This window comes from Ambystoma mexicanum, chromosome 5p (genome assembly GCF_040938575.1).
Source record: "Ambystoma mexicanum isolate Mex_15411 chromosome 5p, UKY_AmexF1_1, whole genome shotgun sequence".
In the NCBI taxonomy this organism is placed as follows: Eukaryota; Metazoa; Chordata; class Amphibia; order Caudata; family Ambystomatidae; genus Ambystoma; species Ambystoma mexicanum.
The window spans coordinates 237742404-237759012 of NC_090930.1; positions in this window are offsets into that span (position 1 = coordinate 237742404).

Genomic DNA, 16609 nt, shown 5'->3' on the forward strand with positions numbered 1-16609 from the left:
TGCACATATGAGTGACTAGTAGTCAGTAAACCAGTCACGCCTTCTGTTTACCAGTGCACGAACTGAAATGACATAATTACAGTGAACAGTACTAACCGTGACAAGGATGTGCTGCTGCCCGAAACAACATTGCATGTCATTGTTTTACTTCTCACTATTAATAATCACATTATCACAACGAACGATACAATTACACACAAAGGCATGATGGTGCACAAGTGCTCCCAAGAGGTGGCTAATGAAACACTGGTGGGCTTAGATGCAAATGACCCGTTCTCGGATTCTTTGAAAGATGGGAGGATCCGTGAGTGTTTTGTTGTGCTACTGGTAGACCCCTGCAACATACAAACACTATGACTAAGAGAATTAGTGTTTATGAAAAAAAAAGCTTTTTCTACAAAAGACCTCAACGAAGCATGAGTGTGGAAAGAGCAAGAGAAATAGCTGATTCGGAACTATGAGAGTCAACTGCATTGCTTGAAATAGCATTTAAAGCTAGATCAAATATAGCTGCAGGAATGTATAATCATAATTATTAACATCAATGATTTGATGGATGAATCTGTTAACAGAGACTATCCAATCTTCTCAAGGTGGAAGATGAAAAAACAACATGCGCGGAGACAACCTCAACAAATGCCAAAAAAAACAAGACCAACAGAAAACAAAACAAGTTCTAATGACTCAAGGACTTTTTTAAGAAACCTGATAGTCCCACTAACACCAGGAATAAAGGAAGCAACTTCCAACATGGGTGGCAACTACAGGCAAGTTCGGGAGATCTCCTGGAATGATGAGGGGTGTGAAGTAACATCAGGGGAAGAATCGCCAGCAGCCTCAATAAAGCTCCTAATGAGTGTGTCAACAGTTTCAAATGACGAACAACTGGGGGGTGCCTCTGCTAACTCGATGCCCCTACTAAACCAAAAGGAGTTGAATGACTGATGTCTCTCGGAAGTGCAGGTGCAGAATGAGAGAACAGATGGGAAAATCAAAGCAGGCCTGACGTTTATAACCTTGGAACAGAGACATCAGAGTGTGTCTAACATTGCAGCAATGTGTGAAAAATCTGTAGTAATAAGGGCAGAGTTATCCGAACAGTGAGTTAACTGTCACCACATCGAGGACACTTTCCCTTTCTTGACTTTGTAACAAACGTGTCAGGTAGCAGTGCTGGCAACAGCCACACTGGATAAGTCTTGGTCAAAAAGAAACTGTCAAGCCTCATGATGTGTTCCATTGCTGCATACTGAGAAGGGAGGGAGGGTTGTTGACTTGGAAGCAAATCGAGCCTTTCTAACCTTGGAACAAAAGAACTTCGCTACAACCAAAGCCCCAGATGTGCTGGGTGGACCAAAGTATGGAAGGAGTAATTTTTAAATATCTGCAAATGATAAAATGGAGGTGTAGCATAACCCCGAAATGACCATGGGCATTGTATACGTCTAGAAAGAATGTTCCGCCTGTAAAATGGTCTAATATTAAATCATTATAATGTGCCAAGGCTTTTCCGTTGCATCCCCAAGCTGAAGTTGATTGAGACAAGGGACAGCAATCTGGTGGAAGTCCTTAATGATAAACAATAGGACAAGGTTCACTTACACTTAGCTTCTAGTTTGGTGAAAACATTGTTAGTGAATGAATCTGAGGGGATGCTCTCTCTTGGGTTTGACCTGACAGAGATCATCCTGAAATTGAATGAAACCAGTGACATAAAGGAGGGATCTATGGGAAGCTGTAAATCTTTGAATGGACATATGCAGCGGTTTGTTGTGGAGGAACAGTACCTTTTATCGACTGTAAAAAGGTCTGATAGTACATCTTCGACAAGAAGTGACCGTAACATTTTACAAATGCTTTGGTCCACACACATTTTATCAACCAAGATGGTGACTCAATTGCAAATGTCGACCTTCCACTAGGCCTTCTGGGGCCTGGGACCACGCTACCTCCAAATTTCCCTCCCTAAATACTCCCCTGCTTGAGCCCTATTCTCCTCTCACTCCAACTCTTTGACTGTCAAACGTTTTTGTAAGCAGCGTTTTGAGGGACAGGGCTCTCTCCTCAGCTTCCGCATCCCTCTGGACACTCGGTTGATATTGGCAGAATCAAGATCATGGTGACCTGTGAGTTTAGGAAGTATTTGTGTGTCATCAGGGAAGTTATTGTAGGGATTTTCAAGGTGGTCGAGGTGGTCAAAGAGGGGTTTGGTGTACATGTTATATAGGGTGGGTGAGGGGCATGACCCTTGAGGGACCCCGTAGAAGACAGGGATAGGATTGGTTGCTTCTGAACCTGCGAAGATCTAACCAGCACTGATGTGGGACCCTGGAGAGAAACTGGCAGAACTTGATGAGCAACATGAATTGTTGGTGATAAATACTGCCAGGGATGGGTCATGAAGATGTGCACAGACAGGCATGTCATTTTAATGTGATCAAAGCAGCTGACGAGACACCAATGATGAATGACTTGCAAGTCATAAGAGGGCAGTTTACACAGTTTACACGGTTTACACAGGTGAAATGTGTCTTCTGATTAGAGGTGAGCATTAGAGGAGAAACATCAGACAAGGCTAACCCTTGCAGTGCTTCTGATAAGCAGCAAGGACTTGGTAGTCAGTTTCTGAGAGTTATAAGGCAAAAGATGCAAAGCATAGGAAAAACAAACTTGGTATCTGGTGCGTCTAACTGGAAAATGCTGCCTTCAATCGGACAATGGTGTGATTCCTTGGGCTTATGAGAACATATGCTGAGACTACAATAAAATGTTATGGTGGCACTTTGACAATGTGGACGTATGAGTACATTCCGGGCAATATTACGAGATCATGGAAATATAAGGGCAATGGGCCTCATTACAAGGTTGGAGGTAGCCTTGCCGGTTAAACAGGCAAGAAAGTCCGGCAACCGTGAATGGGCAATTACCAGGGTATTCTGGCTCGGCCGGACCCGGTAATTGCCCTTTCGAGGGTGCCGGAGAAAGTAGATTCCCCTTTCAGCCCCATAGGCTCTGGCGGAATGAAAGGCACACGCAAGCACAACTCAGAGTTTGCCGGTCCGGATACAACGGTACTAGTAAGCTTACCGGTACCGTTGTATCCGGACCAGCAACCTTGTAATGAATTTTATAACAATGCCTAGTAAACAATGTAAGTATCAAAGAATGTGATTGCAATACATGGAAAATTGAACGCATGTTTTCAGGTGATAGCATTAGCTTTCTAAAAGTGTTTGATGCCAGTACCTAGCACACAATGAAAGTAACTGGGCCTGTCATAGCAATAGTGTGCTTGCCCTCAAGATCTACTTTTTTAATATGCAAAGTGAACACTATTAGGTTTTTCGATGGTTGTTTATTTTCTGAACAAATGCAAAAAAGCATCATATTTCAATACTTATATTTTACAAGTCTCGGGAGGATAGCACAGCGGCAGCGTGCGCGTCTTGGAAGCAAGACGACACGGAGCAACAAGAAGTTCGATCCCCGGGTCCGCGCTTAGAAACCTCTGAGTGTTTAAGCGCGTTATAAATACGTAACTAAGACAAAAAAAAAAATATTTTACAATTCTAGTTGGGTTCTGCATACCAGCACCAATAACAATCATGCCTTATGATTGCATAAAGAATCTGGAACCTACAACGATTGAAGGGGGATTTCTCAGCCATTGGAGTAGAATGAAAGAAGAAATGAATCAGCCAATTACCATAGACCATGACATATACATGGAAAACATGAGGAAAGTACTACATTAATAATTTTTGTGTTCCAAGTATGTGCGCTGGAGGCCACCAGGGGGTGCAGGCAGGATGGCAGCCTGAACTATTCACTCTGTCCTCTGCCCTGATTACGAGCAGAGAATCTGTGGAGTTGTGCACTCGGGACTCACACCAAATGGTTCTCCGAGTGGGGGAGATAGTCCGGCATCAGTAGCCCGACAACACCACCCTCCCCCATCCCAGAGTCTGGGGGATTGGGTGAATCCACTGGCTCGCGGGAGGCTACCTCTGGGCTGTTGTCACAGAGCTGTTGAGAACCGCACCTGGGCGGAGCCACGGTTCAGCCTGTCCTGGGGATATCCAGCACCCCCATCGGTGAGTGGACACCCCCGAAGGGCCACGACTGGAGGTGTGTGACAGCCAGAAGTAGAACCAGACACCCTGCGACCCCCAGGTAGCAGCTAAAGACTCAGAGCAAGGAGGTGTGTGGCGGCCCTGCATCAGGAAATGGAACAACCCCAGCACTACAGAGGGTGAAGCAGTGCTCACAGGATCAGAGGCCGCAAAGGCTTCTCCTCCCTACAGAGAAGCAGTGAGGAGAAAGGGGCTGCAACACGGGAGAGGACCATCACACAACACCGGGGATTGGTGCTGGTCTGGCAGTGGCAGGGAGAATAACATGGGAACTCAATGAGGTGCACACCGAAAACCAGGTACAGTGCACAGCACAGGGGCACATCGGGTGCATCTGCCTGCCGCCTCTCTTATGAACTTATTTGAACACTCAGAGAGGCCTAAACGGACTGCAAGACACGGCATACAGTGTTTGGGAACTTGTCAATTGGAGGCGCTGAAGAAGGAACTATGTAGCTGAAGATGGCCCTTTTCCTAGTGCTGATACAAGATCTAGTGTGTTGAAGACACTGGGCGGGTTGGAAAGGGAACTGAGCAGCGTGACCCAGAGAACGGATCTGAGTGGGCTGATGTGTAGGTAAGTCAGTCGGAGTGGGCTGAGGTGTAGGTCAGTCCACCGGTGTGACGCAGTAGGAGTGTGAAGACGGGACCAAGACTGCGAGTTCTGAGGCCCAGCATAGTGCAGAGTAGGGGCTGGGAAACCTTGTGGAGTTGAGTAGGTTGGAGCCACACAAAAGCAACTGGGCTGTGGTGAAGGGGTGAAGAGGGCCCCCCCTGGAAGTGCAATTGGAAAGGATCAGAAGGAAGACACGGCTGGGGGTAGAGACAAGGTGGATGAGCTGGAAAGTGGTACTGTCGCAGTTTCAATATCCCAGCAAAGGCGGCATGGCAGAGGCCAAGGGAGACGGAGGGTAGCATCAGAGTTCAGCAGAGATTCACACCATCAAAAGCGATATTCCAATTATCCTGGAGGAAATTGGTGAATGCAAAATGACATTGGGGATAAAGTGGCAAATATGACAATGTAGGTGGACACTTTGTAGGAGCAAATGACCAGGGTAGAGGCAAACCAAGCCTCCCTGGGGAGATGGAGTCACAGATTGAGGTCTGGCTCTGGGAAATTGAGCAGAAGGAGGAGGAAATAGGCCTGAAAATGGATGATATGGAAAACAGAGAGAGGCACAACAGCCTCCCTTTATTTGGCCTAAAAGAGAAGGAAGGGGAATCAATGGCTGGACTAGAGAGAAACATCCAGGAAATCATTGGGATGGTCCCAGTGTCAAAAGTAGGTAGGCGAGTGGCCCAGGATCGGATGCACCGTGCGGGCAGAGGAAACAAGGGGCCCGCTCAGTACTCACCAGGATGCACTACTACCGTGACAATGCCGAAATCCTGGAGAAGGCAAGGCAAATGGTAACTATTGACTATGGAGACTCCAAGGTGGCAATATTCCAGGACCTCTCGGCCCAGACCCTATTGAGGCGCAAGAAGTGTGGACCTCTTACTAGGTGGCTTCAGGAGAAGGGGGTGCGATACAGGTGGGGTTACCCTTTTATGATCCTATTTGAATGGGGAGGAGAGAGATTCCATTTGGTCTCACAGGAGGACATCAAACGAGCCATGGAATACCTTGTGGGGCCCACCAGTATCGCCATGGAGGGGAGGGCAGAGTGGAAGGGCGTGAGCTTCGGGCCAGCAGACTGAGCACAGAAGGTGCAAATTGACATGGGCCAGTAAATTTCAGAAAGTTAACATCCCCTCCTTGGGAAAGGAGGGTACGTGAAGAGAAGACGAAGGGCCAGGCCAAGGGCTGAAATGTTATTTGTATTATAGTGATTGAGGGACTTGTTGCAAGGCTGCATAGGTTGATTCTACTGGCGGGATTTAGGGATCCACTCCCAGCAAGGATCAAATGGGGTCAGGACTTGGGAAAGGACATTGACAATGCACTATGGACACAGATGTGCAGGAAGATTGCACGCTCTACGATCTCCCTGCAATACAGACATCAGGCTGTGAAGCTAATACACAGGTGGCACTTCCTGTTGGCTGTAACAGCAAATATATGCAAGGGATATGAGCCTCATTGCTGGAAATGCCACCGGGTGAAGTGGGACTATGTCCACATGTGGTGGAGTTGCTCTGAGGTGCAACTATATTGGAGGGAAGTGTTATTGTTGATAAAGGGGGTGGATGGGATTCAGAGGGAACCCTTGCTGTTGCTCCTCGTCTTTGGGATATGGCTGGAGGAAGAAACTGATCAGGAAGAGGGTGTACTGGGGAGTCTCCCGGCTGGGCCCATAGAGTCGGGGTTTGCTCCGAAGTACTTTAAGACGAGATAGCTGCACCTTTGAGATGGATGGGGGTGCAGATGTATTACTCCAACACCAATCAATAAGGACAAATCAATGGTTTGGCAAAGAGAGTCCGTTTAATGACAAGTACAAAAAACGGGGAGTCATGGAAATCAGCAGTGATGTGATCTCGCTTCAACTCCAACAAACTTCATAAAAACAACATCATTTATACTAAAAACTTGTCATAGCTGACGTGTAACACTCAAAAGTTAATATGCATTTCTATTGGTTCAGAAAAGGTAACTTTAATACAGGTGCTATATCTGTATATGGTAATGGAGTAAGGTGATTGGGCAAAACACTGTCAGGTGGGCATCTAAGCCTTCCTTCAAAATGACTACTGTAGCCATAACTAATAGTACGATTTCCCATTGGTTCTACTAACAATAGGACCCTAGATTATTTGGTCCATTGTGATTGGGTTGGTACCAACCCCATGCATACATTTGCACTTGGCTAGCAGCACGCAGAATGGACAGTCAGGTGCAGGGTGCCCCCTCAGCTACCCGGCCTTCCTCCAATTAAGATTACAATCAATCATTGCTTCAACAACAATGTGTCAATTATGTTACTTTGGTTGGCCTCGAAACTGCATCTTCTGACTGAGAAAGTTCTGCTATCTTCTCCTGGGCGGATGCCATGCGTAGGTGGGAACTCATGCTTCTCCTCGCTCGGATGGTCACGTGATGCAGACACCATGAATTTGCCTAGTTTCTCTCGATTTGTGCATTTAATTCTTATTCGGCTTGCCACCTACCTACGCTTCCTTATCTTGACCTTTCAGAGGCAGGATATACTGTTCTTAAATTTCAATTAGATGTAGCTACTGTTAGCTTCTTCTATTGGTGTGACCTTGGCTCCTTTGGCATGAGTTGCATCTGCTAAGTTTCGATTCATCCGTTTATCCTCGTTTTGCTAGAATATGAAGCTTGTCGTGTTTGGCCTCTAGTAACCTAAGTTGATTCTGCTTTTCATGCAAAGTGGACTGACACTTATAATACTGTGCTTTGTTTTGAGGTACATTATGTAAACATGGTGCTTGCCGCTCTATTATTCTACTAAGCATAGCAAGCCGCACTGGTTTCTTAGCTTCTTGTGTTTCAAGCATATGTACAGGCGTTAGCGGGTTGGATATCGTCATCCTGCTTACAGCCTAAGCTTCTTGCATTTTGACATCGTCCCTTCATTCTATGTTCATGATATCCTTATTCATAACGTTTCTTCTATCTGCAAGTCAGTCCGGGCCCTCGTGACGTCACCATTCATCTTTCATTAAGGCCTTTTTAGTTTCTTTTGGGACGGTACTTAAACAATCTTCATTTCGTCTTATTTGCTGGTAGGGTTTTCTTAATGGATACCTTACTGTCCATGGTGTTCTTGGTATAGGTACGTCAATAGGTGCTTTTCTTCTAATGGGTACTGGGCAGAGCCCTACTGCGGCTCTCTGTTGGTTTATTTGCTCATCATATGTCGCATATCTTGGTGTGAACGTTCCTGGTACTTCAAAATGGACAATTGGAGTGCAGGCTTTATTTGGGACCGCCTCTACAAGGGGCATACGCTGCAGATCATGCTTCTGGCAGCAAGATGTTGCCTAGCCCAAAGGTGGAAAAATCTGCGCATGCTGGTGGAAAGTGAATGGGTGGCCAAGATCAGAGGAATATACAATATGGAATACCTCACGCACCTTCTGAATGAGTCCCAGTCCCAAAATTGAGGGCCTTTGTCTTCCCTTTTTTGAGAAATATGCAAGATAAGGGGGAAGTAGGGAGGAGACCCAGAGGAGAAGAGTTCATGAGGATCTTATCAGTTATGACAAAGCTATGTCCTACTTGACATTCTGGGAGTTTACAGGGAAATGTGACCCACAGAGAAATAGTTGTAATGTAGGCCTGAGGGTCCTCGAATTTTCCGTCCAGAGAAGGGGTGATACCCCTTGTTGCTAACTCTGGAAATCTACTAGTGATCACTTCATGGGGTTGATGGGGGATGAGGGGTTGGGCGGGTGGGAAACAGGCAGGGGGAGGGTAATTATGGGGGGTTGGCCTGTAGAGAGGTTTTATGACAATTTGTAATGTAATATTTGAAATGCCAATAAAGTTTAATTTTGAAAACAAATATCTGCGCTGATTGTATGCATTATATTACCATACTAGTCATTGTCTTGACTAAATCTGCCTTCATTCATATAACACCACTATACTCCCTAATACCTTTAACAATATGCAATCCAAGAACCAGGCTGGTGTGCAGAAAGAGTATATTTATGTATCTCTAATTAGTAGACAAAATCATTATTTACACAATGACCATCAATTGGCACTCCACTCCACTCCTTTTTCTGAACAGTCTCTCACTACCAACAAGCCAAAAACACAGTTTGTTCTTAAAATAACAGGTCACTGCGCCAGTAAATCATTACGGGTCCGGCAGCGACCTGCCAATTTTACTGGCATGGTTCCCACCAGACCAGTAATGAGGGTCTATATCATTATTCATACTTGGAAAGATGTCAGAGATTTCGAATTTCCCCCAAATCAACCCAGTATCCATTAAACTATGTGGGAATTAATTAAATTATTAATTAATAAGGAAATGCTAGCGATCTACTTCTTGATGCCCACCCCCTTAGTGTCAATATAGGGGGAAGATTGTAATTCAAATAGATCCCACTAATGCTTTGTTCAGTTGCAATAATGCACTTACTCTGAACCTCTCTGGGTTCTGCACAGGAACAGTCAGCATCCATATTTGGTCATCTCATTAGAAGGAATACAGCTTCATGATGGGTGGCACTCCTGTCTCTGATATGGATGGCCGCAGCCTCAGTCCTTTTGCATGACTTTCTCCTGGTCTCAGTCATGGATGATACTCCAGGCCTAGTCCTTCTCTTGTTTTTTGCTCCAGATTTTACTTTCACCTTTCTTCCTGGAATTTTAAGTTCTCCTGGATTTCTCCTCTTCTCTCTTGTCCACACTTGTACTTGTCAGTCTGATGTTGTCTCTCTGATCCTTCTTGTCTAATCTCCCCTTCTCCATTGTGTGTCCAGTTTTAAAACATCCTAGACAACCTCCACCAAAATATCTAAATTAGGATGTACTGGATCATTGGCTAATTTTTCTGATTGTACATCTATTGTTCTGCCCCCTCAATAAGACCTTGCTTCTTCTCAATGATTGGTCATCGGGTATCCTGTCCCCTTTTCTGGGTGTTCCTGCTCCACCCATAAGAAATTACTTTTCTGACCAGCTCAAATAAAAATCTTCAACATGGCACTTTTCTCCAATTTTCAAAAAAGGGTCACAACCCATATATTTCTAGTTTGGTCTGATCATACCGATCGCAATGAACTATGTCTGGTGTTGGAAGCTGGTTGCCTGCCTGAATGATAGATTTTTGTGGTTTCTACGAAAAAGATTACAGTTAGGGTCACAATATTTTACAGACAATTATTTGATTCCATAAACTACCAGATACATAGCTCGCCTATCTGTAATATATTCTGGCAAGCTACAATCATATTTGACCTTATAACTTTGGTTTACAGGGTCGAATTTGGAGGGGAATACTATCTGCATATAGTGTCCTTTTTGTGTTTTCCGAAAAGGCATGGATCATCTATTTATCTGTCATGAATCCCAAGTCTGTGAGCAAAATATGTTTTCCATAGAGACCTATGGTATGCTCTTAAATTTAACCATATTATTAGTTTAATAGAACAACACGTTTCTGGTCCAGACTGGTTATCTCCACTCTGCTGCATGTCAAATGGGTTTCAGCCCTAGACCCCACAACAACACTTAATTCAATTGTGATTATTTTAGAAAGTTCAGGATCCATGGGTTGCACTTCTGTTGCTCAGTGAACACCATTCTCTCCATAAACTTCCTTCACAGGCCCAATCTCTGCCTCCTTTCTGACTCTGCTAAGCTTCAAAGGGGTTTCACCAAATGCAGAGGTGAAGGAGTGTCTGAACTCTGTGATCTGATGTGGGGGAAGGTTTCCTGATATGTTCCATAACAGCTTTACTTCTGTTCTTGTCAACAAAAATGAGTCTTTTATTTTTGAAATTCATACTATTACATTAGGCCTGTTTGCACATCCTCATTAAACACAAAACATTTAACTTAATTTTCACTCATGCAGTTTATGAAAATATTTTTCAACAGGTTAACAGACTAACAACCAGCATTAAAAGTGTACCTTTCAATTACCTCTGGCAAATGGAGATACTCGTCCAATCAAAGTGGCGGGATGCACAGAGTTCCCTATGGCAGTTATCTGATTTGGCAAAATCGTACTTTAGTGCATCAGTCATAGGTAGTTGAAAGTAAGCCAAGAGCTTTTCAGCCTTGTCACTCAAACACGGGGCACAGTTAGTGTTTTTATTTTTGTAGTTATTTTGACAGTGCATGAATGTTAGACAGTTGAGAGTTGAATGCTGGATTTCATATGACAGCCAACAGTTAGTCACCCATATTTCTGCATCTTTCTGCCTAATTTAGCTTGATGCAGTTCATCTTTATCCTGGATGGGAATACCCCACAATCCATTTAAAGGAAATATCCAGATCGAGGCACTCTTACACATATGTTCTGAGGACTTGTGAATGAGGAGATCGAGGGAGGAAACATAAGTAGAAAAAGTGAAATGATAATGTATTACTTTCAGAATGTCTAGTAAGGTAGGAAATGGTGTACTAACTGTGTCGGGTCCAAGGCATGAATGCCGGAAAAAGAAACTGAAGTACCGCAGGCTTTTATAGTATTTGACATCAAACAGCCGACCATCTTGATGCTTTTTCAATGGCATGAGTGATGGATTATAGCAGCAAGTGGCTCAAATCGATTTGAACACTGTTGCATGTAGTGCATTTGGGATGAATTAAGAGAAATGGAAAATCCCTTAATTTAAAGTGAAGAGGTGCTGGAATAAAGCAAAGCTTTATTTATTAATGATGTTCATCAATTACCACAAAACGAGCGCACCTATTGGGTGCAGGAAGATACCTGCTTACTTGAGAGACAGCACCCTACATATGGTGCAGAATTTCCCATACAGCAGGAAATTCTGTTGAAGGCACAAAGACGTGTTTTAACCAACTTTACATTTCAACAGGAAATCCTGGTAGCCCCAGTTCGAAATGAAAACTCTGCATTAATGAGAAATAGTTTCTATTGCTGCATTGAAACAATGTAAGGACATAAATCCACAATCAAGAGATGTCAGTAAAGGACAGAGCAGCACTGTTCCAATGTAAAATGTGTATTTCATTTCCCAACAGCAATTGAAAACTGCATTTATTCTTTCATTTATTTATTTATTTATTGCATATGTATAATGCACTTATACAACAAACAACGAAAGTGACAATGAATAAATGGAAATGAAAAGTGGTCCTACTAGGCCTTGTGACATTCAAAACGTGCAAGTGCAGTGTAGAGAAAGAAAAAAGGGGGGAGGGTTGGGCGGTGGTAAGTGCTAATAGGGTCACCCAGGGGAGGAAGTGCCCAAGGTGCCTGTTGCGCAGGCAACAGGTAAATTCATGGGCGGAGGTGTCCCAGGCAAAGAGGGATGTCTACTGCCCAACAGGTAAGTGCAGAGCGGAGGCAAACCACCCGACAGATCGGTGTTGGCCAAGAGGACAGTTCAGGGGGGTGATGGTGGTATTTGGGCTGAAAACCAGGACCCTTTTGGGTTCTTGAGGGACCAGGTCACCAATCTCAGTGACAGAGGGGTAGGTTAGCATGGGAGGGGGAGAGGGAAGAACGAGGAGATGAGAAAGGTCTTCAGTTGTTTGTGGAACTTGAGGTGGTCCGGTTCAAGACCGAGAGAGAGAGGGAGACTGTTCCATAGGAGGGAGCCAGCTGAGAAGAGAGATATGCCCCCAGTTATCTGCTTGGAAACATGTTTCATCAGCAGAGAGTTGGAGCAGGATGACCGAAGGGATCTGGAAGGAGAGTATTTAGTAAGAGCTGCATGTAGGGTGGTCCCAGGCCCCAGACAGCCTTGTGGATGATCCAAAGGATCTTGAATTTGAAACTTGCAGCAACCGGGAGCCAGTGGAGAGATTTTAAAGCTGTAGAGATACAGTCCCTCGGCTTGAGGCCAAGGGTAACCCTTGCAGCCTTATTCTGGATTAGTTGAAAAGGACGAAGTGAAGAAAGAGGCAGGTTGCGGAAGAGGATGTTACAGTAATCCAACCCGAGAGAACCACAGCTCTAGAGACATTGAGCTTCTGGGCGAAGGAGTGGCAAGGGAGAATGCAAATGAGGAGGTGAAGTTGAAAGTGGGCCTTCTTTGCAAGGTCCAAGAATTGAGGAGTAAAGGAGAGAGCAGAGTCGGAGATGACCCCAAGGTGTCTGGCTTCAGTGGAAAGAGAAGGAGGTAACCAATAGATGGAAGCCAGAGTGCAGGAGGGAAGCTTGAAGAAGAGTTGTGTGTCATCGGTGTAACTCTTGAAATGAGGGGAAAAGGCAGAGATCAGGTGAGCAAGAGGTGAAATGTAGATGTTGAAAAGCCAAGGGGAGAGGATACAACCCTGGGCAACACCACATGTAGAGAGAGTGGTGGTGGGGGAGACTGAGCTTAAGGAGCACCTGGGAAAGGCAGTCCATGATGAAGGAGGTCAACCAATCCAGTGCCCTGTGCGAGATACCAAGAGTATCTTGGAGCTTCTTTATGAGGATGGAATTGTTTACCGTGTCAAAGGCGGAAGAGAAGTCAAGGAGAATGAGAACAGCAGGAGATTAAGAGTGAGGATATGCAAGCAGTTCTGCACGAGTGTTCAGGAGGTAATTGTCTGTGCTTCTGGATGGTCAGAATCTAGATTGATGGTCATGTAAGCAACCAAGGAGCTCACTGTGTTCGGTCAGTAGGGGTAAAACCAACTTCTCAAGAAGTTTCTCAAGGAAGGGTGTAGAAGAGATAGGGTGGTAGTTTGCTGGACATGACGGTTCGGCTGAAGTCTTTTTTTTAGGAGCAGATGGGAATGCTTGAGAGAAGAAGGGAAAGAGCCCGCTGTTAAGGAGTGGTTGCAGATGTCAGCCAAAGCCGAAACAAGGGTGGAGATGTTCTGGAAGAACAGTGAGTCACCTGTTTGGATGAGACCACCATAGAGCAGACTACTTTAGAGATCTCATCCATTGTGATAGGAGAGAGTGGGTGAGAGGTCAGAATGTATTGTGTTTTAGAGTTGAAAATCATAGTGCATTGGTGAGTCGGACTCCCTCAAAATTCTAACGTTAATAACTTTTGATTCGAGTAATGGATTTGACTGACATTTTTCAGCCACCTCCTCCCCCGACTGAAACATTCCGTAAAGATTTGTTAAAAAATAAAAGAGTTATTAAGAAGACAAACACATTTTTTCCTAAAGTGTGGCCTACTTCACATTCACTTTCCTGTGGACAAGTAAGGTAATTTTTTGCCAAAGCGCAAAGCGCAAACCTCTCAATGGATTTGGACCAGATCCAAAACAACTTGGGCATGAAGCGTTGATGCACGACCCATTCTTTGTTTGGGGTTATTCCCTGCAGTAGTTATTTTGATTTGTGATGGAGAAGGGGGTGTCCCCTTCTCAAAAATATATAGCTAGATCTCAGGGATGTACGTGAAACCGGGTGTTTTTAGAAATTAAACGACTGCCATCTTCTTTTTCTCTCAATGCAAGAGATATCTGCGGCTATAGCCAAGGATATGGGAAAGTGAAATGCAGCAAAAGCACTATTTTCATGTTAAAAAAACATGCAAATGCTATCAGGCTAGTTCTGGGGTGAGGTTGGCTAGAGGGTAGCAAATGACGTTTGAGAGTTGGAGGGGTACTAGGGACTGAGATTGCAACACAAACTCACCCCCTCCCCTGTGCCCATTCACCCCACACTTTTTCCTTTCCCCCTCCCCTGCACTTTCGCAATCTCAATGTCACCTGCCTAGTAAGATCGTTGTCTTTGTCTTCCATCTGATCTCCCTCCCTTGCCTCGCTGTGTCTTGAAACCCTTGTGTATATGCGCGTGACAAATGCCATATCAGATCATATCATATCAAAGCTTTCTTTTGCCTCGGCTACAGCCTCGAATATCCGACATCTGAAAGCATACTGCGTCAAACAAAAAGTGTCTGTTGTGGGGGAAAAGGAAGAGGGCCGGGGAGGTGAGGAGGCCATCTGAGGACTGGGGGGAGCTGGCACAGATGAGGGGACACTTGGTGAGGGCCTGGAGACATCAGGGGTGAAAAATCACTGGCCATGGCCAAAGGCTATGGTCAGTGACCCGGTAGGTATTTGGGAGCCTTATCTATGTTTGATGTGTGTTTTTAGACTTTTGTACATGGGAGACTGTGGGGAAAACAGAAGAAAATAGTTTTTACAAATTAATACAAAAAATACCCACCCTTATCTAGTTTTAAGTGCACCACACACTGTATGTTAGTCTGTGCATTGTCACTTATGCTAGTATATCTTGTGCATTTTAAATGTTTGCCTACCTAGTTTACTGTTATGTATTATTCTCTGCTTTCTTGATCTTCAGCTACCTTGCATTACTACATGAGCATTGTTGTACTGTATTGATCATTTTAGTTCTATTGCATTATAAAACCCAAAGTAAGAGCCCCCACTTTAACAATTTGTGACCACGGTTATAATAAAGGTCAATGAACTGTAGCCGTGGGTATAATACAAATAAAAATGTTGGTTATTATTTTATTGTATTTGTGTATTTATATTTGATAAGAAGTCCTTAAAACGTCTGTTTTGGGGTACACTGGGTGTAGTCTTTCAGCACATTTGGAGTACTGTTTTGATGTTATGAAGGAACACTGCATTTCCTTCATGGGTTAGGTCTACTCCATCATGACTTTAGAAATTGGCAATGTAAAACTGTATGTTGTTGTTTGAAATCCATAATTGGTTATGGTCTCTCATGAAGGCTGAAACTACTTTATTGACATTTATATGTGATTTCTCAATGTTACCATTAAATCTGGTGGCCCATTGCCATTTTTGCCTCTGAGTCAAATCGGAAAAGATAAAGATGGTGTGAGGAAATAGTTCCATTTGTTTTCCCATGCCTTGTTTCATAATTAAAGTAAATTTCCCAAATCATTGCCTCCAAAATGTATTAGTATGACGTCTGGCTGCCCTGTACTTCTCATACCTAAACATTTTGGAAAAACTTGAAACCAATGCATTCCCCATAATTCCAACAATTTAATTGTAAAATCTCTGAAACCTAGCTCAAGTTAATATTTAGATTCTCACAAAAAAACAGCAACAAAAACAGCCAACTGTTTTCGATCAGCCACAGAGTTTTCGAACCAGCCATGATATCTGCAGTCTTCCTCTGTTTCCGAGAAAATGATTCCTAGAATTAATTTCTAGTAGTTTGTATGTGCAGGGTATGTATGATGTGTGTGTGTGTTCCAATTTGCAATTGGTTGATGGTACTACTGTAATTTTCCATGGTTATCCAGCAGCCACTCAGTACATGGCATTGCTACCTGCTGGTAGATGTGGTACGCTGTGCAGCCACTTCTATATTTTGGCAAATGTCATATCGTGTGTTTGTGGATGTGCTGTAGCCATGGATATCTGACATTTTTGGTGGAGTAGCATCAAAGATGCATTGAGTGTTCCGGGGATTGGGAGAGACCAGGAGAGTGGAGGAGGACCATAGGGAGTTGAGGGGGGCTGGTAGGCATCTTAGGGACACGTGTTTGGAGTTTGGGGGAGAGGAAATGCATATTTTTATTTGTAGTTTCTAGTATATCCATGGCTAACAGCAAATGAACATGCAGAGCTTTTCTATAACCATGTCATTTGAAAAGTACATGTGTAGGCGAATCAATGCTTTTCGTCATGTTATTGGTTGTACGTGTAGGTGCAGCGATATTATATTTAAAGTTGTGTCTATCAACTATAATTTGTCTGTACAATAATCATATTTTGATGTGAATACAGAATTTTATTTGTGTGTGTTATTTTATCTGCTTAGGTGTTCTCTTATATAATTTAAAGGTTTGAAGGATGATTTAGTTTGGATTTGAACTTGCAGAAAAATGTAAGTGGAACCGGGGATACAAAGCAAGATCTGCAGCTGCGTTGAATAGCCGCGCCTATGA